This window comes from Dasypus novemcinctus, chromosome 4 (assembly GCF_030445035.2).
Source record: "Dasypus novemcinctus isolate mDasNov1 chromosome 4, mDasNov1.1.hap2, whole genome shotgun sequence".
NCBI lineage: Eukaryota > Metazoa > Chordata > Mammalia > Cingulata > Dasypodidae > Dasypus > Dasypus novemcinctus.
The window spans coordinates 112,207,306-112,234,302 of record NC_080676.1 but is presented as its reverse complement, the minus strand read 5'-3'; positions in this window follow the sequence as shown (position 1 = coordinate 112,234,302).

Genomic DNA, 26,997 nt, shown 5'->3' with positions numbered 1-26,997 from the left:
TGATTCTGATATTACCAAATGTTTTGTAAAATAATTCAAGAAAACCAGTGGAAAATAACATCTAGATGACTGAAAGAGCTGAGCATATATTTCAAAAGCTGATACTGGGAAGAGTGTTTGAAAACATCAAACTGTTGGTTTAAAAATAACAACGAATTTACAAGATTATACAAAACATAATAAATAAAGCATGCCAGATCAGTACACTAAAAATTTAAAAATTTTTCAGAGATTTTAAATAAGTATTTTAAAATGGAGAGATATATTGTGCTTTGGATGAAAGACTCAAATTTATCAAAATTATTTTATACAGATATATAATACTAGTACATGGTGTTAATAATAAGATGCTTTGTGGGAAAAATACACCAAATGTAAGCTATGGAATATAGTAAGCAAAAACATGATGGTGTTCTTTCATTATTTGGTACAATGTTCCACAAAAATTCAAGGTGTTGTTGCTGGGTTAGTATTTGGGACTCCTGTATGGTATGCAGATTGTTTTGTTAACTCACAATTTCTCTAATAAAAAAAAATATTTTCTGGATTCAAGGAAACATTAATCAAGAATTTGAAGTTTGACAGATGGACCAATGGAGATGAAAGTTAGAATTTGAGTATGGGATGTCAGCCAACTGGGATTAATATTTCTCAGCAGCTAAAATGAGACTGGTTCAACTGACTTAGAAAAATTGTACACTGAATCAAAGTATTTTACTGGAAAGAACAGCTGCCTTTGTGGTAAATAATGTTGGTAGGGTGACACTGACAATACCAGGAATTCAAACAGAAGCAGATTAAAGAAGGATGATTTTAAAGCAAAGATGTAATAGCTCCACAACCAACACTAACAAACCCCTTGGACCTTTCAGTGTCCAAATACTCTCTTCTACACTTATTGCACCTTCCATGCAACAAAAACAACTTTGTTAACATAGCTATCCTGGTATTTATCTACCAAAAACCCCTTGTCCTCTAGTTGATTGTATTGGATTGTAATCCAAATGAATGATTGTCTTTTACTATGGTAACCTACAGAGATTTAGGGGTTGTTTGTTATATTAGCCTTGCCTTACTAATACAAGCCCAGAAGAAAGACCTCTTTTCTGATTGAGAGCTGCAAGACATTTTCTAATTCAAAGCTCTTTTTCAGTCTTGGAAGAGGCCCCCTGTATTCATTTTTCTTAACATTTCCACCAATGACTATCCTATAGTGTTGAGGTTTACATACCAAATGTATAAATTAAAAATTAATAGTGAATCTAAATTAAAGTGCTTTAAAAAAACAAAGTTAATTGTCTTCTGTACCTAGAAGTATATTTCTTAATTTAAAAACACAGGAGCACTTTCTAGCTGTTTTTGCTGTTTATTTCTAATTTGATTGCCTTAGAGTCAGAAACTATACTACCTATAACTCGAATCCTTTAAAATTTGTGGTGTGATCTACAGTGCTGGTTATAGTAAACAAGTAAATTATTTGCAATATTCCTTGTCTGTTACAAATTAATGTATATTTGGAAAGTTTTGTATTGTTTTCTTTTCTTTTAATTTGGAGGGGCTGGGAGATGAGATGGAGGTTAGATATATTGTAAATGCCCACAAGCTAAGGTATCTATCCTGATATTTAATTATTATATTGTTATCTATTTTTATTGTTTCCCTGTTTTTATTCTAAATTTAATTAAACATTCTTGTTATAATTGTAAAATGCATAGTTCTGCTGTAGTTACCAATTTTTACTTTGAGTGTAGTGCATCTTTGTAATTAAAGGCAGAAAAAATGTTAAATTATATATTTTCCTTGTGTATTCAAACTGTTTTTTCAACATGAGGTGTCCGTCTTTATACACAGTAACTTTTTTGCCCAATTTTGCCCTGTATCAATATGGCTATTCCAACTTCCAGTCTAGTATTTTCATAGTGTCTTTTTCCTCCTCTTAAATTTTCTAGATTATGTCACCTATTAATAATAATTAGTTTAATATAGGTTTTATTCAAGGTAAAATTTTCCTTTTTTTATTTTTAACATGTATTCAAATTTCTTTAATTTAAATTCTAATGTATTTAAATTTATATTTATCATTTTATTTTGTGCTTTATTTTCTTTCTTGATATTTTTATAGGATTTTTTTATTATATGATTTCACTTATCCTTCCTTGTTTTAAAGTTATAAACTCTATTGCTTATCATTTTAATGGTTATCATAGAAATTAGAATGGAAAGAAAAAAGTCATTCAAGTCCCCATTTACAGAAACATTGACTTTCTTTCCTGGATTATGCCAGGACCTTAGGATAGTATATTTCCACTTAGCTATTTTTCTCTTATTTCTTATTTGTTATCATTGATCTATTAATAATGTCATTTCTGAGTTTTAATTTTAATTATCTAAATATTCACCTACACTTAGAGGTAAATAATCTTCTTTCTCTTAAAATTAAACATCTTATTAATACTTTAAAGTAAGAAAATTATATCAATGTGTCTCCTTTTCTCAGTCATTAAGGTACAGAACATCCTTTTCCATTTATAGCAAGTTTGTAAAATGAATATAAGAAAAACTTTAGACTAAGAGACATTCATTAATTTATAATTCTTTATCTTACAATAATGCTCCCCTTTGAGGTAATTAAGTCATAGCCAACTACTTGGTAAGCTTAAAAAACATTTAGAACTGTCTTTTGTAATCCCATGAACCAACAAATCTGACAATAATATATAAAAAATGGTCTTCATGTATATGTTTTTAATACCTCAAGAAGTCTTGGTTAATGAATTTCAAGAAACTCTAAACATTTTAAATTCATACAACTTGGGGTTCTTTAGCTATCTTTCACAAAATTAAAAAAAAAAATTACATGTTATTTTGCCAAAAGTCTTTGCTGTTGACAAGTAACAAATTGAACCACAAAGTGCCAATTTTCCAGATTCTGATTCTACAAGTCTGACATTTCATCACTGGGATTCACTTTTGCTTAAAGAAAGAAGTAGTACTTAATCAGAATCTTCAATATTTGTGGTGTGTCATATCTATGTAGCAGATAATCAGGGCATACCTTCTTAAAATTTCCCTTCAGTATGCATAATATTGGAGACATGTAAATTAGAAAAACAGCTTGTCTGTTACCAAAGGTGCAAGACCATGTTTTTTAGAAGTATTTCCTCTTTACTTCTTCTGGAAAAAGATATTTTCTTGCTGCTGTTCTTTTTAAAAATATATGTATTTTATTAAAGAATTTGTGAACTTACAAAACAATCATGCTTATGTGTGGAATCCCCATGCTATTACCCTCCACCAACACATTACATTGTTGTGGGACATTTGTTACAAATTATGAGATAATATCATAGACTATTACCACTAACTATGATCTATAGCATACATTTGATATATTTTTTCCATAACCTCTAATATTCATGGAACATCTTCATCATCTTTATCTGGATTTGGTAGTAGGGTGATATTGACTTCATAGAATGAGTTTGGTAGTGTTCCTTCTTGTTCAATTTTTTTTTGAAGAGTTTGAGTAAGACTGGTATTAAACCTTCTTTGAATTCCTGGTAGAATTCACTTGTGAAACTACCTGGTCCTGGGCTTTTCATTTTGGGGAGTTGTTTGATACTGTTTCAATCCCTCTACTTATGATTGGTTTGTTGAGTTTTCTATTTCTTCTGGGGTTGGTGTAGATTATTTGTATGTTATTATGCTATTTCACATATATTATCTAGTTGTTGGTTCATATTTTTTTATCCATTCCACCAGTCTGAGTCTTTTATTGTGGGGTTTAATCCATTAACATTCAATGTTATTACTGTAAAGACAGATATTCATCCATTTTGACCATTGGAGTTTATGTGTCATATTTTATTTTCACAACAATTTTTCTCTTTTAGTTACTTTTGCTGATATAGTCTTCATTTCTGTACTCTCTTCCAAGTCTGTTTCTCATGTCTTTTCTTTTTAGGTTGTAGTATATCCTGCAATTCCAGTCTTTTTGTTACAAACTCTCTCAGTTTCTGTTATTCATGCTCTCATTTTGAAAGACAGTCTTGATGAATATAAGATACTTGTCTGGTAGTTTTTCTCTTGCAGTATCTTAAATATATCATACCACTGTGTTCTTGCCTCCATGCATTCTGATGAGAAATCAGCACTTAATCTTATTGGGTACTCCTTGTATGCAATGCATCACTATTCTCTTGCTGCCCTCAGAAGTCTCTCTTTGTCTTTGGCATTTGATATTCTGATTAGTATGTGTCTCAGAGTTGGTCTATTTGGATTTTTTTAGATGGGAGTACATTGCATTTCATGGACATGGATATCTATGTCCTTCAATAATGTTGAGAAATGTTCTACCATTATTTCTTCAAGCATTCCTTCTGCCCCTTTTCCCTTCTCTTCTCCTTCTGGGTCACCCATGACATCTATGTTTGCATGTCTCTCACTGTCATTTAGATTTTCTTCATCTGTTCTTTTGTGTGTTCACTTTCAGAGGCCATTTCTTAGTTGTCTCAATGTCTTTATGCCATCTGGAGACCTATCTTGTTCCTTTTACTGGGTCATATCTTCCTGTTCCTTGGTATGGATCATAAACTTTTGTTTGTAATCCTCTGGCTAAATATTACTAAATTACTAAATTACTAAATATTTTTATTCTAGGCACAGTTTCCCTCTTTAGTTTAAGTCTTCCTTGACTTTTCTTTCTTGCTAGTTGTATAATAGGTGCCAAGGATATAGTTGGTACTGTACACTGTGTGAGCTGAAGCTGACTGCATTGCACCAGGTGCCAATGAAGCTTCTCCCACATTTCTCCTATGCCAGAAGTAGGGACAGAGATGCAGGTGGGTGAAGTAATCCATGCCATGCAGGCCAAGACTGTCTGTAGTTGCACTGAGAGACTGATGAAGCTTCATTTCCCTTCCTTCTTTGCCTGGATGAGAATGTAGCTGCAGTTGTGAGTATCAAAATAAGCTGTGTAGTTCAAAACTGAACACAGTAGATTGGGTAGACTAATGTAGTTCTGGTCCCTTCCCCCCTGCCAGGGATAGAGATGGCCCAACAATCTAATCTGTGTGGGCCAAAAGTGCCTGCCGTTGCCCTGAGAGGTTGAAGGAGTACTTCCACTTTGCCTTTTAAGGGATGAGGATGGAAACATAGTCACCTTAACCAACTAGAATCTGTGGGACAAAAGCACCTGCACTTTCCCAGAGAGTCTGAGGAAACACACACTCCTCTCCTAATCCACTGGGGGACAGGGAGGGAGCTACATGTATCAGTGTGGGTTGAAAGTGCATGCAGTTGCCCAGAAAGGCTAGAGAGTCATCAGCTCCCTCCTATAGGGTAGGAGTGGGAGTGGAGCCCCAGGCACTTAACAAACCAATACACATAACCTGTAAATGCTTGCAGTTTCCCAGATAGGCTGAGGAAACACAGCTCCCCTCTATCCTATTGGGGTAGAGATGAAGCTACAGGTGTCCAAGTATCCCGTCTACATGGGCTGAAAGCACCTGCAGTTTCCCAGAGAGGCTGAAGAAACACCAGCCCCCTCCTTTCCTATGGGGAGATAGTCTGGGTTGAATTCAAGGCACTCATCAAACCAGTCCATGTGGGCCAAAAGCACATGCAGTTCCCCAAAGAGCCTGGGGAAACACTGTCCCCTCTTATCCTATTGGGGGAAGGGGGGATATGTAGTTACAAGTATGTGACTATCCAGTCTGTGCTAGACAAAAACACCTGCATTTGCTTGGAGAGGCCAAAAACAAAAAACAAAACAAAACAAAAAAATCACAGCTCCCTTCCTATCTTATTCGGGAGCAGAGTTAGAGCTCCAGGCATCCAACTATCCAGTATGTTACGGTCATCAAAATTGCCTGCACTTGCCAGCCCAGAGAGGCTGGTGCAAGTCCCCCCATTTCTTCCCTGCTGGAGGTGGGACTGGGGCTTAGGCTAGGGCTACAATCCAATCTGGGTGGAATGAAGTCAGTCTCTATCTTCACTGTGATTTTCAATTGGCACTGCTTCCTCTCAAGCTGGGGGTGGAGTTACAATGGAAGCTATTTGTCTGTTTCCAACTTGGACAGGTGCAAACATTAGTTGCTCTTAGGATAATACTTTAGATAGCTGAATTTACTAATCAGTAGCTGAAGTCAATGTCTGACCATCTCTTCATCCCCTGTTTTGGTAAAATGGAGCTTTAAACTCCAGCCACCGAATAGCTCCTGAGGTGACTTATGCCTCCAGTGGAGGAGCCTCTGTGGCCTGGTGTGCTCTACTCATGAATCTTCACTGTGGATGGGCAGTGTCCTCCTTCCATTCTTTCAGTGGTGTTGCAGAATGCTTCTCTGGTCTCCTAGGTGCCCCAAACAAATTATTTAGATAGATTTGGGTGATTACTAGCTGCCCTATAGTGTGAGCTAACTCTTGGAGCTACTTATTCTGCAGTCATCTTGCCATTTCCCACAAGAGCAAACTCTCTGGCATCTATTCTTGATTCAGCTACTTTGTACTGCTATTAAATAGTGGAAGGTTAATATTTGTGCCTCTTCCCCATTGCTTAACATACTTTTCCAATGTCTACCTAATATTTATTCTAAATGATTAATTTCTAAGCATAAAATCTCTAAGAAATCCTCATTATTTCCATAAAGGCTACTTGTTCAATTACCTAATGAAAAATGGTATTATCTTTTCATGCATTTTATGAATGCTTTCCATCATATGCCATCTGTGTCGCTTCTTGTGGTGTGTCTCTTTCCTTGTGTGTTTTTTAAACTATTTGTGTCTTATTGTTCTGTTTTCTTATTAGTTATGGGAATTCATTATATATTTATATTGTCTATATTTGTCTTTTATCTCATATGAAATTTACAGTTTGTGTCTTAAGTTTTATGAGTGTCTTTTAAAAAGAATTATTCATTAATGGATGAATTTCACTTTATTAATCTTTTTCCTTTATAATGATTTTGGTGTTTAATCTAAGAAATCTTTGCTTCAGCCATGTTCAAAAAAGACATTATGTTGTTTTCTTCTTAAAATTTTATAGTTTAACATTTGAAATGTAAGTCTATGATATAATTTTCTTAATTTTTAAATATGGTATTTAATATGGTACCAGTTCCTTTTCTTCTATAAAAATATCTAATTGTATTTCCACTATTTTAGGAAAAACTCCTTTCTTCATTGAACTCCAATTTTGTCTAAAGTCAACTGCCCATGTATGTGTGATACTCTTATAAGATGATATATTCTGTTCTATTGATCCATTATTGTGTATTGTCCATTATTGTGAGCACTACACTGTCCTTATCACAGTATTAGTTTTATAATAAGTTTTTAATTAAGGTAGACTAAGTCTTCTAACTTTATACTTTTTGAAAGTTGCTTTTGCTTTTAAGTTTCTTTGCATTACTTATGAATCTTAGAATCATCTTGTCAATTTCTTAAAAAAAGCTGATTTGTCAGATTTTGGTTGAGAAAATTTGGTAGTATTAGCATCTTAATAATATTAAGTCTTCCAATCCATGATCAAGTATATCTCTTTATTTAATTAGGTCTCATCTAGTTTCTTCAAGCACTATTTTATAGTTTTAAATGTCTAGATTTTGCACATCCTATGTCATATTTATCTTTAAGCACTTCAAAATTTAATTCTATTGTAGATAGCATAGTTTCTTAAATTTTAATTACTAAATATATCTTTTGTGTATATTGAGTTTGTATCTTTAAAATGTGCTAAACTCACTTATTATTTCTGGTATATTCTTTTACAGATTCCAGAGGAATTTCTATGTAGACAATACTTATGCCATCTTTGATTAAATACAATTTTCCTAGAAAATTTTGAGATAGGGAATTTAAATAACTATGTTGAATATGTCAAAGTCTTTAATGAATAAAATATTTTAAAAAGGGAAAGGTAATGTAATCAGAGAAATAAAAACTCTTATAAAGAGCTTATTTCTTTATCAGACAAAAAAAATGTTGATTGAATTTGTTACTAGTAGGTATGTCTTCTAAGTAATGCTGAAAACAATTATCCAGAGAAGTTCACAGAAGAATGAATAAGTGAAAATAAAATAAATTACATTATACTTTTCTTATTCTTAATTGATCTAATAGATAAATATTCAAAGTAATAACAACAATTATTCTGTGATTATAACATATGGATAGATAAGTGAAATTCATGTTAGTAATGTTATAAGGTACAAAATGAAAGGAATTGGGAATAATCTATTATAAAGTACTGTACTGACAGTGAACGTGAAGAACTATAGTCTTACTTAAAAGTGGGCATAGCACTAAGTGGTATTGAATACTCTAGGACATCATTAAAAATTAAATTAAGGGGAAGCAGCTGTGGCTTAATCAGATGAGCTCCCATATACCATATGGGAGGCCCTTGGTTCATGTCCCAAGGCCTCCTTGTGAAGGCAGGCTTGCCTACATGCTGTGGAGCACTGTCCAGCCTGCAGATGCCACTAATGTCACCCGGCCTGCAGATGCCGTGGAGCACCACCCAGCCCACAGGCACTGTTGAGCACCACCTGGCCAGCAAGTGCCATGGAGAGCCCCTCAGCAAGGTGACACAACAGAAAGAAGGGAAAAAAGCAAGAACACAGAAGAGCCTACAACAAATGGACACAGAGAGCAGACAGCAAGCAAGTCATAAGGGGGGGGTGATAAATACAGACAGAAGAATGTGCAGTGAATGAACACAGAGGGCAGACAGCAAACAAAAAAGCCACAAAAGGGGGGATAATAAAAAAATAAAAAATAACAAGTATAGTTGATATGTTAGGATAGGACAGAAAATTGAAATATAAAATGCTCAATATTTTTAAGCAGAAAAATGGAGGAGATAAATTAAAAACAAGTGCAACAAATAGGATACAGTTATAAACACGGCAGACATCAGTCAAACTAGATCAATAATAACTTTAAATGAGAATAGTTTCAATAAGCCAATTAAAAGACAGACTATCAGAGTGGATACAAATAAGGCACCACTATTTGTTGACTACCAGCATACTTTAAGCATACTAAAGTATACTTTAAATATAAGGACATGGATAGATATGAGAATCCCCTGTATATTTTTATGTAACATTTTATGTAATCTATGTGTCTTTTAAAAATAAATAAAAAATATATTTTTAAAATAGTAAACAAGTGTAGAAAGATATAGCACTTTAATACTATCAAAAGAAAGCTGGAGTAACGATTAATTTCAGACAAAGCAGACTTCTGAACATGGAAAATTAATAGGAAATTTAAAGTATTGCATTATTATAAAGGAGTCAATTCTCCAAAGAGAAATAATTACAAATGTGCATACAGTTAACAACAAAGTATCTAAGTGAAATGGCAAAAACTAGTGGGTCTGATAAATAAACAAATCCACTTAAATAGTGGAGACTTTAAAGCCCCTCTATGAGAAATGACAGATCCAGTAGGTAGAAAATCAATAATTGTATGGAGGAATTGAACAGTACCATCAAGCAACTGTATTTCATTGACATTTATACAATACTTTATTTAACAATAGCTTAAAATACTTTCCTTTCAGTTTCACATGGAACATTTATCATTTGAGATATATATGAGCTAGACTCATGGTCTGTCATCAACACTTCTTATTAACTGTAAAATAATAGAAAACATAGAAATTGTGTTTTCAAACAATCATGAAAATAACTAGAAAGCAGTAACAGGAAAATAACTGGAAAATCCAAAAATAATTGGAGATTAGACAAAACACTTCTAAATGTTTTGTGCCAAACATGGCCAAAAGAAGTCTCAAAAAAAGATAAAATATTTTTAAATAAAAATGAAAGAACATCTTATCAAGTTGTGCATTGCAGTGAAAGAAATCTTTAGAGGTAAATTTATGGTACTGAGTGTGTATATTAGAATATATGAATGACTTAAAATAAAAAATCAAAGCTTCTCTCTTATAACACTTGAAAGAGAGAACCAATTCAAATCCAAAATAAATAGAAGAAAAGAAATAATATAAATTATATATTCAAGTCTCCTGAGTATACACCAACCCCAATGTCAATGACAGGTTCAGTAAAAGCAACAGAAGAGGCATGTGCAGAAAGGTCACATCTGAGTTCAACTACATCACACTCAGGAAAACAAATTAAAAGTAGGGTCCACTGAAAAGGCATTGAACTCCAGGGCCATCTGCCATGGCCATAGAACCTGTGTGTCTCTGTAGCCCTCAGGAGCACCAGTACCCGCAGATGTATATACTTTGGCTGTCTCTTGGATCTTGCTGAGATATGTGTAAGTGTGACCTCTCTGATGACCTCCTGACTCTTTTGTGAAGATTCTTAGCCATGTAAACTCATTTGTCTTTACCAATATCCCCCTTTTATTCAAGGTCTTTTTCTAGTTGCATCACCTGCTGGTGATTTGTACTAAACCCTTGGTGCCATGGAGACTCATTCCTGTAAGTCATGTCCCATGCTGGGGGGAAGATAATGCATTTACATTCTGAGCTTGGCTTAGAGAGTGGCCACATTTGAGCAACATGGAGACTCTCAGGAAGTAACTCTTAGGCACACTGCAGCTCTAGGCCATAAAGCATACTTTACTCTCCTCATGAAATTCTATCCCCATGAGTTGGGGTAAGATGGCTGCTTACATCTACCAAGAGTTCAGACTTTTTGGGTTCATCTCTTCCTGGGCTCATTTCTCTCTAGGCTCAGGTCCTGTTTTCACCACAAGGTCATCTGTAGACTATCAAACAACCAGCTCTGTCTCTCTCCCTGGGTCTCCACTCTTTTTGTGCTCAGCTTTTCTGCTCCTCTGTGTGCTTATTTCCCAGGCTCCAGCTCAATACTCCAGCATCAAAACTCTAACATCAAAATTCCAACTAACTCCTCTGCCCTATCATGTAGTTTTATCTGTGACTCCCTGACCACCAAGGGGAATACTGAAGTGGTGCAATCAAAGCCCTAATCATAATTTAATCATGCTCAAGTACAGACCAGTTTGCAAACATAATTGAATATCTAGTTTTGAAATTCATAAACCATATCAAACTACCACAATGCTTAATGGTGAGAAACTAGATTCTATCCCTCTAATGTGAGGAACAAGTCAGTGGTATCTTCTCTTATCACTTCTTTTAAACATTATACTGTAAGTTCCAGCTAATGTCATAAGGCAAGAAAAGTAAATAGAATACATACAGATTTGGAAGGAAGAAATACACTGTCCCTTTTTCACAAATAACTTATTTGTCTATACAGAAAATACCAAAGAATCAACAATGACAAAAAGCTCCTGGAACAAATAATTGATGATAGTAAGGTTGCAGGTTACCAAATTAATATTAAAAAGTCATTTCCCATATAGCAAAAATTAATAGTTGGTTAGTGAAATTAAATTCACAATGTCATTTACATTAGGACTAAAAAAATTAAACAAGTCTGACAAATAATTCTGATGAAATATTTACAATTCCTATATGAAGAAACCTGCAAAACTCTTTAAAAAGACATCAAAGGAGATTTAGATAAGTGGAGAGATAATATGTGACCATGGGTAGGAAGAATCAATATTGTTAAGATCCAATTTGTCCAAACTTCACCTGTAGATTCAATGCATTCAAAGTAAAAATCCCAGATAGTTATTTTTTTCAGATAAAAAGATTCCAAAATTCATATGAAATTTCAGAATAGACCCAAATAGCAAAAAACAATATTGAAGAACATAATTGAGGACAGACATCACCCTACTCAAGACTTAATAAAAAGCTATTGTAGTTAAGTCAGCATGGTATTGGTGAAAGAATAGACATACAGATCAAAGAAAGAGAATAGAGATTCTAGAAATAGACATAAACATAGTCATCTGATCTTTTTTAATTGGATAAGTTGTGGGTTTACAGAAAAAAGATGCATAAAATGCATGGATTCCCACATACCACCTGTTTTTGTTTGCCAAAAAGTTGCCAATGCAAAGTACCAAAAATGAATTGGATTTTATAAAGAGGATTGATTTGGGTAAAAGTTTATAGTTCCAAGTCTTTGACATATCCAAACTGAGGCAACATCAATAGTGCTTCCTCACCCAAGTCAAGTACTATTGATCCTGTTGTCCAACCACATAGCAAGTCAAGACAGTCATAGATCTCTGCCAAGGTCTATGCCTTCCCCTGCAGGCTCTCCCTTTCTCTGAGTCCAGCTCCAAGACCTCAGCAGTAAGCAACCAGGCATGGGGCTTATCTTTTTCCAGGCTCCTCTACTATCTAAGCTGCTCCAATTTCTTCCTGAGTTTAGCTACAATATGATGTTTTCAATGTTCATCCATGTTGTTGCATGTATCAGGACTTCATTCTTTTTAAGGCTGAAAAATATTCCATTGTATATACATACCACATTTTACTTATCCATTCATTGCTTGAGAGACACTTGTGTTATTTCTAACTTTTGGCAATTGTAAATAACACCACTATTAATATTGCTGTGCAAAAATGTGAGTCTCTGCTTTCAATCCTTTTGGGTACATAACTAATAGTCAGATTGCCAGGTTATATAGTACTTGTATAATTACCTTCTGAGGAATCATTGAACTGTATTCCACAATGGTTGCATCATTTTATGTTGCCACCAGCAATGAATGAAAGGTCCTCTTTCTCTGTATCCTCTCCAACACTTATTTTCCATTTTTATTTTGTTATATTCATTCATTATATTTTAAAATATATTTATTAATATATTTTTATTTCTTTTTAAAAGATACACAGATCACACAAAATGTTACATTAAAAATATAGGAGGTTCCCATATGTCCCACTCCCCATAACCCTGACTTTTCCCACATCAATATCTTGTTTCATTGGTGTGGTACATTCATTGCATTTAATGAATATGTTTTGCAGCACTGCTACACATCATGGATTATAGTTTACATTGTAGTTTACACTCTCTCCCAGTCCATTCATTGGGTTATGGCAGGATATATAATGTCCTGAAACTGTCCCTGCAATATCATTCAAGACAACTCCAACTCTGGAAAATGTCCCATATCACACCTCCTTTTCCCTTTCCGTGCCTTCAGCAATTCCTGTGGCCACTGACTCTACATCAATGCTATATTTTCTTCCATTGCTAGAGTCACAATATTTCTATAGTAGAATACCAGTCGGTCCACTCTAATACATATTTTATGCCTCCATTATGAGGACCCTGGGATGGTGATGCCCATTCCACCTCTCAGTTGAGAGGGGACTTCAAGTCCACATGGCTGGTGGATGGGACCCTCATGCCCTCAGCTATAGACTCTCTCAGTTCTTTGGTGTGGTAGTTGTCCATCCTCACCTACCTGTCAGCTGACCTAGGTAGGTCCAGTGAATTTGAGAATAGGTGCTGCAACACTACTGAGGTTCAGGGTCCAACTAGCACATGGACAGAGATTTGAGTCTTCTGGACATACACCAATCCCATCCCCAAGCACAGGTTCAATAAAAGGGACAGAAGAGGCATGTGTAGAGAAGACACATCTGAGCCCATCAAACTCAGGAGTACAAATTACAAAGTTGGGTCCCCTGGCAATGCACCAAACTCCAGAGCCATCTGCCAGACCATCGGATATGGGTGTCTCTGTAGCCCTCAGGAGAACCACCATCTAGGGTTGTTTCTACTTTGGCTGTCTATGAGATCCTGCTGAGATATGCATGAACACAACCCCTCTGATTGCCTCCTGATTCATTTTGAAGTCTCTTAGCCATATAAATTAATTTGTCTTTATCACTTCCCCTTTTTATTCAAGGTCTTTTTCCAGTGGCATCACCAGCTGTTGCTTGGTAATAATCTCTCAGCACCAGGGAGGCTCATTCCTGGGAGTTATGTCCCACATTGACTGGCTGTAATGCATTTGCATGCTGAGTTTGGCTTAAAGAGTGGCCACATTTTATTTTCCATTTTTAATATCAGCCAGTCTAATAGGCATAAGATAGTATTTTATTGTGTCTTTGATTTGCATTTCCCTGGTGGTTAATGCTGTTGAGCTTCTTTTCATCCATTTTCTGGCCATTTGTTTATCTTTTTTGGAGAGATTTCTCTTCAAGCATTTGCCAATATTTTTTAACTGGGTGCTTGTCTTTTTGTTAAGTTAAATGATTTCTTAATATAGTCTGTATTAATCCTTTATTGAATATGTGATTTTCTAATATTTTCAGCCATTTTGTAGAGTAGGGTTTCTTAACCAGGTGTGGTGTCCATAGACCCCCCCCCCAAAGGGTACTGGAAAGATTTCAGGGGATCCATATGCTTGAAGAGAACATTCAAAAACATGATTCCTGTGAGGATATATTGGTGTGGGTGTTATACACACACACACACATAAAATACATGGCATATTGTAAGTTTAGTGAGGAATCCATGCTTTTCACATGACAGGCAAAGGGCTCCATGGAACAAAATGGTTATGCACTCCTGGTGTAGAGTGTCATTTTGCTTTCATCATAAAGTTCTTTCAGGAACAAAAGGTTTTAATTTAGATGAGACCCCATTTATTTATTTTTCCTTTTTTTTTTGGTCGTGCTTTGGAAACAAAGTTTAAGAAACCATTGCCTAACAGAGGTACTGAAATATTTCCTTACAGTTTCTTCCAGGAGTTTAGTAGATCTAGCTCTTATATTCAGATTTCTGATTCATTTTGAGTTAAGTCTTATAGAGGGTGTGAGATGTGTATCCTTCTTGTTTTCATAGATACAGATAAAGTCTTCCCAGCACTATTTGTTAAAGACATTATTCTTTCCTAATTGAGTGGTCTCTGCCACCTTGTCAAAAAGGAGTTGACCATAAACTTGAAGATTGATTTCTGAACTCTGAATAATATTCTATTGCCTATATGGTTGCACTTGAGCTATAACCATGTCATCCTTTTTCCTTTCAATTTTTATTTTTTATCCATACTTAGATTACATAAATGTTACCACCTGCCCCACTCCCCACATCTCCCATACTTCCTTACATAAACAACATCCTGCATTAGAGTGGTACATATATTGCAATTGATGAACACATTTTGGAGCATTGCCACTAAGCATGAGTTAGTTTACCTTGTAGTTTATATTATCTCCCACATAATTTTGTAAGTTATGACAAGATATACAATGACCTGTATCTGCCATTGTAATGTCATTCATGGCAATTCCCAAGTCCTGAAAATGCTCCTGTATTTCACCTGCTATTCACTCTCACTGCCCTCAAAATCTCTAGTGACCACTGCTTCCACATCAATGATAGTTTTTTCCATTGCCAGAATCACAGTGATTCTATATTATAATACCAGTAAGTCTATTTTTGTTCATAGTTCATCCCCCAATCCTTAGGTTTCTGGGATGGTGATGTCCACTCCACCTCTAATTAAGATGGAACTTTGATCCTATAGAGGCAATGAATGGGACTCTCTTGCTGGCAGTTGTAGACTCTCTTGGTTCCTTTGTGTTGGTGGTTATTCATTCTCACTTCCTTGTTAATTTTCCTGGGTGAGACCAATGAATTGAGGAGTAGTTGTTGCACTTCTGTTGAGATTCAGGACCCATCTGGCACATGGACAGTCCAAAGATTTAAGTCTCTTGGATGTACACCTACCAACTCTAGTACTAATTATAAGTTCAAATACAAGGACAGAAGAGCCATGTGTAGGGAAACTGAAATTGAATCCATCTCTGTCACACTGTGAGGCAGAAATTCCAAAGTAGGGCCCACTGACAAGGCATCTAAATCCTGAGCTTTCTGGCCTGACTCTAATGTCTGAATGTCTCCAGAGCCCTCAAAAGCCCCACTCTTTGGGGTAGTATCTACTTTGGCTGTCAATGAGATCCTGCTGAGATGCACCTAAACATAACCTATGGGATGGCCTCCCAACTTACTTTGGAGTCTCTTAGCCATTTAAACTCCTTTGTCTTTACCTTTCCCTTTTTTGGTCGAGGTCTTTTTCCAGTGGTATTGCTAGTTGGCACTTGGTAGTAATCCCTTGTGCCAGGGAGGTTTATCCATGGGAGTTTTGTTCCAAGCTGGCAGGGAAGGTAATGTATTTATATGCTGAGTTTGACTTAGAGAGAAGGTCATATTTGAGCAGCAAGGAGCCCTCAGGAGGTAACTCTTAGGCACCCTAGAATACTAGGCTGTTTTGATTTCAAGAGTTAAGATTCAGAAGCACAGTCATCAATATCAATGGCTTGTCAATAGACCATCCTCCTTCATTAATCATTGTCCCTGTATTCAGGGAATTCTTGCTGTTCCATTAGAGAATGTGGCAGAGCTCACCAGGATGGAATTCAATATTCTTTTGGTTGTTGTGTGAATCTTAACCCACCATGACAATGCTCCATGAACATTTGAACACATTTATATGTCTTATATGTATGCTCAGGTGAGCTTCTTCCCATCTATCCTCCATCACTGACACCCCACACCAATGATCCTCCCCTGCCATACTTGTACCCTTTCTGTGATCCAAAACCTCCTCCAAATATGAAGCCAATAAAATAGCCAAATACAATTGATAAGAAAATGAGATAATAATAATGATAATATTAAAAATAAGAAACAAAATACAAAATAAATTTTAAAAGATAAAAATATAATTCTGGGATAATAAAATACAATGAAAAATATTTTAAAAGTTTTTTTTGCCTTTCATCACTGTAAGATCTTTTGTCTTGTATGTACAGCGACATTTTCTTCCATTTATTCCCCAGTATCTTACTGTTTTCAATTTGTCTTCCAAAACGTTTTAGGTTACAGAAAAGGCACATATTGAATACAGCAAGTTTGTGTAGTACACCACTTTTCCACTTGTTACGTGGGTCTCCACCCACTGGTATAACCCACTGTGGCAATGAGAACACTTATACATTCCTTAGAACCCTGCCCCAGGTGCACCCTGTCCCAAGCGCCCCCCACATCCAACACCCTAAACCAGTAAACTTTCCATGCCATATTAGTCAAAGGAGCATTTTAGCATGGTAGTTTCAACCGTGTACCCACTAATCCCCAGTGTTCACTTGCTCCATCCCCCAACTCTCACCCCAGTTCCATGGACCATCCATCTGACCCTCCCCATTGTATCCCTGACAAATCAGCTCTGACCAACCCGGTAGCATCACTGCACCATTGTCATGTCCCTCCATACACAACTACACGCTTCCACTTTATCATAGATTGCAAAGGTGTACTCTCATCTTGGGGAAGCCCACTATGTTCTCAAATTGAAGGGCAGGAGTCTCTTGAGATTAAGGGCAGAGCCTTATAGGGGAGAACAGACCAGTCTGTCAAGTCCCCAGTGTTGTAGGGCTTGAATCTTGCCCTTTAAGGAGTGAAGTCTGGTGGTTGCCCTGGGTCATGAGGGGAGAGGATGGGAGTAGTGGAATAGACAAAACAGGGGGTATTTTAGGGGCAATGGAAGTGTTTTATACAATCATGCTATAATGAATATAGGCCATGTTAAAATTCATCAAAATTTATAGAAATTTATGACCCAAAATGTAAAGCATATTGTAAACCATTGACCATGGTTGGTGGTTATGTTACAATATTTATACATCAGTTGTGAAAAATGTACCATCGACTCTACAATGTTATTAAGGCTGTATGGGCATTGGCTCACAACCTTCTTATCCCTTCCTACTTCATGTAAATGTATCTTCCAGACTCTAGCTCTGTGAGTCTGCTCAAATTGCTTAATTCATATCAGTGAGGTAATGTAATATTTGTCCTTCAGTATCTGGCTTGCTTCACTCAACATAAGGTCCTCAAGATTCATCCATTTTATCCTGTGTGTTAATAACATTTTCCTTCTTACAGTTGTGTAATATTCCATTGTATGTATATACCACTATTTGTTGATCCATTCATATATTGAGGAGCATTTGGGTTGATTCCAACTTTTGACAGTAGTGAACAATGTCACTAATAACATTCATGTGCATATATCTGTTCAGGTCTTTGCTTTCAATTCATGAGGGTATAATCACAGCAGTGGAATTGCTGGATCATATGGTAGTTCTATAGTTAGTTTTCTGAGGAACCACCATACTGTCCTCCATAATGGCTGCACCATTCTAAATTCCCACTAGCAGTAGATGAGGGTTCCCATTCTTCCACTTTCTCTCCAACACTTATAGTCCTCTATTTTTTTAATAGCCACTAGTCAAATGTGTTTAAGATAATATCTCATGTAGTTTTGACTGGCAGTTCCCTTGTAGCTAATGATGTTGGGCCTTTTTTCATGTGCTTTTTAGCCATGTGTAATTCTTTGGAGAAATGTCTTTTTAAATCACTTGCCCATTTTTTAAATGTGTTGTTTGTCTTTTTATTTTTGAGGTGTAGGAATTCTTTATATATTTTGGATATTAGACCCCTATTAGATGTATGGCTACCAAATATTTTCTCCTATTGAGTAGACTACCTTTTTACTTTTTTGAAAAATTCCTTAGAATTGAGCAAGTTTTTAATTTTGAGGAGGTCTCATTTATCTATTTTTTATTTTGTTGCTCAGGTTTGGGTATAAATTTCATGAAAACATTTCCTACCACAAGATTCTGTAGCTGCTTCTCTATATTATCTTCCAAGGTTTTAGGATCTTGGCTCTTATATTTAGATCTTTGATCGACTCTGAGTTAATTTTTATATAAATTGTGAGATGGTGTTCCTGTCTCAAGTTTTTGAATATGGATATCTAGTTTTCCAATCACCATTTGTTGAAGAGGCCATTCTCTACCAGTTGAATGGGCTTGGTAGCCTTGTTGAGTAACATTTGACTCTATATTTGAGGATCTATGTCAGAACTATCAGTTCAGTTCCATTGCTAATTATGTCTATATGTGTGCCAATATCATGCAGTTTTGACCACTGTAGCTTTGCAGTATGTTTTGAAGTCAGGTAGTGTGATTATCCTGATTTCATTTTTCCTTTACTATATGTCTGGCTATTTGGGGTCTCTTGACCTTCCAAATAAATTTTGTAGTTAGTTTATCCAGTTCAGTAAGAAGTGCTGTGTTGATTTTTATTGAGATTGTCTTAAATCTGAAAATCATTTAGGGTAAGGAAGATGTCTTGATGATATTTAATATTCCTATCCATGAACAGGGAATATTATTCCATTTATTTAAGACTTCTCTGATTTCTTTTACAGTGTTGTATATATTTTTTGTGTATAAGTAGTTTACATCTTTAGTTAAATTTATTCCTAGGCATTTGATCCTTTTAATTGCTTTTGTAAAAGGGATTTCTCCCTGGAATTCCTCCTCAGATTGCTCATTATTGGTGTAAAGAAATGCTACTGGTTTTTGCACATTGATATTATATCCTGCAACTTTACAGAACTCATTTATAAGCTTTAAATGCTTTGTTGAAGATTTCTGTGGTCTTTCTATATATAGGATCACCTCATCTGCAAATAGTGAAATTTTTATTTCTTCCTTTCCAATTTGGATGAGTTTTATATCGTTTCCTTTCCTAAGTGCTTAAGCAAGTACTTCTAATATAATGTTAAATAGAAGCAGTGAAAGTGGGCATCCTTTTCTTGTTCCTGATTGTGGCAGGAGACCTTTTAGAATTTCAGCATTGAAAATGATGTTAGCTGTGTGGTTTCATATATCCTTTATCATGTTAAGGAAGTTTCCTTCTATTCCCATCTTTCATAGTGTTTTTATCAAGAAAGCATGCAGCATTTTGTCAAAAGCTTTTTCTACATCTATTGAGATAATCATGTGGTTTTCTTTCCTTCAATCTGTTTAAGTGGTCAATTACATTAATTGATATTCTTATGATGAACCATACTTGCATACCAGGGAGGAAACCCACTTGGTTGTGGTGTATAATCAGTTGATGTGTTGTTGAATATGATTAGCAAGTATTTTGTTGATGATGTTAGCATCCAGGTTCATTAGAGAGATTGGCCTAGTTTTCCTTTCTTATGACATCTCTGTTTGCCTTTGGTGTTAGGGTGATGTTGACATCATAAAATGAACTAGGCAATTTTCCTTCCACTTCTGTTTTTTTGGAAGAGTTTAAGCATGGTTGGTATTAGGTCTTTCTGGAATGCTTGGTAGAATTTACCTGTGAAGCCATATGGTCCTGGATTCTTCTTAGTTGGGAGGGTTTTGATGACTAATTCTATCTTGTTACTTTTGACTAGCCTTTTGAATTTATCAAATTCTTCTCTTGTCAATGTAGGCTGCTTGTGTATTTGTCTGAATTTGTCCATTTCTGCTAAATTATTCATCTTATTTGCATATAATTTTTTAAATGTATCCTCTTATGATACTTCTTATTTCTGTGGTATCTGGTGATGTTCAGTTCCTGGTTTCTTATTTTATGTATTTGCATCTTCTCTCTTTTTTTTTTCTTTCTTAGTCTATCTGTGGGTTTCTCAATTATATTAATCTTATTGAAGAACAAGCTTTTGTTTTGTTTATTTTTTTAGTAACTTTTTATTTTCCATTTAATTTATTTCTCCTCTGATATTTGTTATTTCTTTCCTTGTACTTCCTTTGGGCTTAGTTTATTGTTCTTTTTCAATTTCCTCTGGGTGTGCTGTTAGGTCTTTGATTTCAGCTTTTTCTCCTTTTTTAACACTTATGTCTATGATTTCCCCTCTCAGTACAGCTTTTGCTGCATCCCACAGGTTTTGAGATGTCATGTCATTTTCTTTCATTTCAAGGTAGTTTCTTATCTCTTATACAATTGATTCCTTGACTCAATCTTTGTCTAAGAGTGTGTTGTTTAACCTCAATATCTTTGAGCCTAAGCTGGTTCTCTGCTCCCTACTGATTTCCAGTGTCATTTCATTGTGATCAGAGAAATTACTTTGTATAATTTCAATCTTTCTGAATTATTTGAGAGATTTTCTGTGGCCTAGAATGTGATCAATCTTGGAAAATGATCTATGTTCACATGAGAAGAATGTATATCCTGCTGTATTTGGGTGTAATGTTCTGTATATGTCTCTTAGTTCCAGATCCTCCAATGTATTATTCAAAGTCTTTGTTTCTTTATTGATTCTCTGTTGAGATGTACTCTCTAATAGTGATAATGGTGATTTAAATCCCCCACTGTAATTGTAGAGGCATCTATTTCTCCACTTAGTTTTTCCAGTGTGGATCATGTATTTTGAGGTGCACTGGTTAGGTGCATATATGTTTAATATTGTTCTTTCTTCTTAATAGATTACCACTTTTACTAATATATAGTGTCCTTTTTCTCTTTCAATACTTTTGCATTTAAAGCTTATTTTCACTGATATAAATACTACTAAACCCATCATTTTCTGGTTATTATTTTCCCATAAAATTGTTTTCCCATCTTTCACTTTCGGTCTCCTTGCATCCCTGAGTTTAAGGTGGGTTTATTGTAGACAGCATATAGCTGGGTCATATTTCCTTATACATTCTCCCAATTTATGTCTCTTGACTGGTGAGTTTAATCCATTAATATTAAGTGCAATTACATTGAAGGAATTACTTAAATTAGTCACATTTTCTTGGGTTTATGCAGTCCATATGTAGTTTTTCTTTCTTTTTTTCTCTTTTTATTTGTTCTTACACTCTCCTCCAATTCTTTTTCTCCTATTTTTTTTCTTTTGACCTGCAGAACTCCGTTTACTATATCTTGAATTCTTTCTTAATTGACATACTCTCTTATGTCATACTCTCTTAATTTCTGTTTATCTGTGAATATTTTGAATAGCCCATCATTTTAGAATTCCAGCTTTCCTGGATAGAGAATTTGTGGTTAAAGTTATTTTTTTTTTCTATTTTAGCATCTTCACTATGTCATACCACTGCCTTCTTGCCTCCGTAGTTTCAGATGAGAAATTAGCACTTAATCTTATTGAGTTTTGTTTGTATGTGATGATTCACTTTTCTCTTTCTGCTTTCAGTATTTGCTCCTTGTCTTGAGCACTGGAAAATTTGAGAAGTATATGTCTTGAAGTAAGCCTATTTGAATTTACACTGTTTGGGGGCATTGTGCTTCCAGGATATGGATGTCCATCTCCCTCAATAGGATTGGGAAGTTTTCAGCCATTATTTCTTCCCACACACCTTCTGTTCCCTTTCCCTTCTCTTCTCCCTCAGGGATGCCTATAATGAATATGTTTGTGCATTTCATGGTCTTAGTCAAATCCCGACTTCCCTGCTGGATATGCTTCTATCTTTTTATCCATTAATATCTGTTCTACTATCTGTTTGATTTCAGATGTGTTGTCTTCCAGATCACTGATTCAGCCAAGACCTATCAAAGACCCTTCTCTTGTTTTGGTCCCCAATCTAAACTGGTTACTTTTCTGGTCGATCTTTAAATGGGACAGAGTAGCACATACAAATGAGGAATGCATTGTCTCCAAAATATGAAGAGACCAACTAAGAGTTGTGCCTCTTTTTGTCCATAGGAAGGGCCAAATGCAGTAGCTTATCCTTGACTTTAGAAGGGATTTCTCAAAATGCCTGCACGACTGTACCAAAAATTTCACAAGGGTGGATGGCCTCTGTACTTTTGTTGGTTTTATCTCCCAATCTAGTCATAGTTACTTCTTGCTCACTAAGTCCTACAACATGATATCATCAATGTAATGGACTACTGTGATGTCTTGTGGGAAGGAGAGATGATCAAGGTCCCTGAGGACAATATTATGGCATAGAGATCGAGAGTTGATATACCCCTGAGTTAGGAATGTGAAGGTATATTGCTGGCCTTGCCAGCTGAAAATGAACTGTTTCTGGTGGTCCTTATTAAAGCCCATTGAGAATAAAGTATTTGCCAGATCAATAGCTGTATACCAGGTATCAGGGCATGTGTTCATTTGCTCAAGCAATCCTACCATATCTGGAACAGCAGCTGTGTTTGGAGTCACCACCTTGTTAACTTTAAAATTATCTACTGTCATCCTCCAAGATCCATGTTTTCTGCACAGGCCAAATAGGAGAGCTGAATGGGGATGTGGTGGGAATTATCACTCCTACATCCTTCAAATCCTTGATGGTGGTATTGATCTCTGCCATCCCTCCAGGAATCTGTTATTGCTTTTGATTTACTATTTTTCTAGGAAGAGTCTATTCTAGTGCCTTGCATTTGGCCTTTCCTATCCTAATATCCCTTTCTCCACAAATCAGGGATCCAATGTGGGGATTCTACCAGGTACTGAGATTTTTATTCCAATTATGCATTCTGGAACTGGGGAAATAATCACAGAATGGGTCTGGGACACACCAGATACACTGTGAGATGGACCTGAGCTAAAACTCCATAAACTGCTTCTCTTACTGGTGGACCACAATGACATTTTGGGTCTCCTGGAATTAATGTCACTTCTGAGCCAGTGTCTAATAATCCCTGAAATATCTGTTCATTTCCTTTTCCCCAAAGTTACTTTGACCACAGTTACTGTGGTCAAAGGCCATAGGACTCCTTGAGGAAAGCTGGAAGGAAGATTAACTATAAATTTTTGGAAGCCAAACATGATCCTTCCCCAAGTGGACCTAGACTTCTCCTCATTCAAGGTGCTCTTGGATTGTAAACCACCTCAAGTCTGGGAATTTATTAAGGAACCATGGTTCTCTGTGACTGTAATTCAAGTTAGGGTTTTGTTTACTCAACCTAGAACCATTCTGTTTATATAGATCAAGTTGGAATTTAATAGACTGTCCATGTATTTCACTTCTAGGTACCCCAAGATTATTTCACAGTGCCCATACCTCTATGCCACTCAGACACTTTTGATTGCTTCATTGAATCTGCCTTTCATTGAGGTAAACACTCCTACCTTGACTTTGGTGATTAACTGCTGATAATTTTACAACCCAAGAACCAATTGTCCTCATAATATTTAAAGATTCTGTTCCATGATAGCAGTTCATGTAATTCAGTAATATCTGGACTATAGAGAAAAGCAACCACAGAGCTCTTCAGCGAAGATGGAGTTATTCTTACAAATTTATTCCTTATAGTCCTGGTTAGAGTTGTGTCCACTGGACATTCCTGGGGTCGGTGGGCAGGTCTTAAATGGCAAATCTTATTTAGCATTCTAATCTCTCTTAGCCTTTGAATTTCCTCTTTTATTGTAAATAGGTAAATAGGGTAAGTAGAGCATCTCAACCTCAGGCATTCTGGGTCATCTTTGGTCCATGTTTTAGTTAGGTATCAAAGCAAATTTTTAGAGCCCTTTCTAACCCCATGAGGTACAGCATTGAATCCAGAATTTCTGCTTAGCGGGCCCAAATCAATAAATTCAGCCTGATCCAACTTTATATTTCTTCCATCACTTTCTCATACCCTTAATATCCATTCCCACACATATTCCCCTGATTTCTGTCTGCATGGAAAGCTCATGGTTTAGAGTGTAGTGTACTTCCACATGGGTCACATTTTGCACTTCACCTTTAGGACCTTGTGATTTTAGTCTAGCTAAAGGTCTTGAAGAGAATAGGGTTGGTGGGTGTGCATAAGGAGAATAATTAGAAGTGTATTGCAAGTCAAATACCTCAGGGCATTCCCTTACAGTTAATCTCTTTAAGCAGGAGTGGATGGCAGGATCTTCAGGGTGGGTGTTGGAGGTTGGGTGTTGGTTTCTTCAGGGCAGGGAGGAGGTGGAGCCTCCTTGGGCAGGCTTGAGATTGGGTAGTGCAGGTTTGAGGTTGGTTGGCACTCTCCTCATGCAAGCAGGAATTCTGGACCCCTTGGGGCAGGCTTGAGGTTGGGTGATGAAAGCTTGACATTTCATGGTCTCTCTCTCTATATATATATATGATAGAAGATAGATAGATAGATAGACTGATGGATAGATAGAGTATATACATTTATATATTCTATATATTCCAATTAAAGTAGAAAGCCAATTGCAAAACTTCAGGAACCACTTCAGAAATACCACTTTTAAGATTCTGTTTCTCAAGAACCACTCCTGGTACCAAACTGTATTAGTCAGGGATCTTTAGGGAAATAAAATCAACAGGAGATATCTGTAAATAGCATGAGATTTTATAAAATTCTCTCACATGACTGTGGGGATGCACAAGTCAAAATTTTGCAAGCAGGCTGCAAACCAGGGGCTCTGATGAGGGTATTTGATGAGTTCCCAGGAGACTTTGGCTGTCCAAAGTATAGGTGGGAATTCTCTCTGACTGCTGAAATCACTTCCCCCTTTAAGGCACTCAACAGATTGGATAAAACATCTCTCATTGCTGATGGCAACGTCCTTGGTTGATTGTAGATGTAATCAGTCATCTATGCAGAAAACTCACTGATGACTAAATTTCATAAATGCTCTTATATTACATTTAGCCCAAATGTAATGCTTGACCAAACAACTGGGCACAATTACCTGGCTGAGTTGACATATTAGCCTAACCATCACAGCCCTTGATTAAATTGCCTGCTAAAATTAGGGCTTTGATTCAACCATGTCAGTAAGATATGAATACATTTGAGTCCCTGCCCCATTGATGGGCCTATATAAATGGGCACTCACTCTCAAGAAGAAGACACATGTGAAGAGAGAAAGCTCTATAGTTGCCAGATGGGAGAATTTGCCATTTCAGTATGGCCATGTGACTGAAGGGAGAAAGTTCATAGCAAAAACCAACCTAAGAGAGAGAGAGCTCCATTCTCTTTGATCTGGGGGTAGTTTGAAGGTGAAGGGAATGGCTGAGCAGCTCGAAGACTCAGAAAGAAATGAACCCTATGCTAGAGACTGATGTAGGAAGCCCTAAGAGATCAGGTAGATAACAGCAATCATCTTGCTTCAATACATAGCAGTTGAGTTTGGTGAGAAAGCAACCTTGAGTTGGATTCTTTATGACCCTGTAACTGTGAGATTTTACCCCAAATAAATACCCTGTCTAAAAACCAACAGAATTCTGGTTCTTTGCACTGACTTCCCTCTGGCTGAATAATACATTCTCCTTATTCCATCACATGTCATGTTTGGTACTGGAATGGTGGGTCACTTCAATCACAAGCAGTGTTTAAGTAGGATAAGTTTAAATCCAGGAAGAGTATAATTATTGTACACAACAGGACATTATTAAGAGTAAAAGGTGGCAAAATGCAAACAGGTCATGTATTTACACTATGTTAAGGTCACATAAAAATCTTGGAAATTTTTAACTTGAATCTAAAGACATCAGAAAACATATGTCCCAATATATTGTAGTACTCTATCTCCTGATATCTTTAATGATTTCCCCATTATAAATTTATAGAAAACAAATTCTTTATCTAATTTGTCATTTCTTTCATATACTTACCTACCTACTATGTATGAATTTTTTTAGGAATCACAGACTTAATGGTGAATAATACATAAGTCCTGCCATTAGAGAGTTATATTTAATTCTTATAAATCTTCAGTACTTTCAAAAGGACTTAGGAAATATTGATGTTTCATCATTATAACACACTGATTATTGTAATATCATTTGTTTAGAATAAATAAGAATAAATGTAAAAATGGGTTTACATCAGGGGTATATATTAATTTAAAATCATTATCATACTAATTATGACTTCTCCAAATTTGGAGAAAATATCTCTTAAGAAAAGATAATTCTCTGGACCTTAAAGAACAAGAAAAAATTTTCATGAAGTAAGTCTTATAAAGACAAAAAAGCATGATTTTGTTTGTTGCAATGATGATACTTCACCTTGTGTTCATTTTATCATAGGAGATGCTGTGGTATAAAGTCAAATTTGGAACCTGTACACAGCATTCAGCTTCTTAATCACAATGGAAACTTTAACATTAATCCATTTTATGAAATTTGCTTTCATTAGAGAAAAAAGTTATTATTTTTAAATATTTGACTTACATGCCAATCTAATTAGTGCTCAGTTGATGTACCTATATGTTAAAGACCTTATTTACCAATATATGAAAGCAAAAATAAAAATTAAACATTAACTTAAATTAATGCAAATGTTTTTTAGTAATTATAATCATAAAATACATTAAATATAAAGAATTAATATA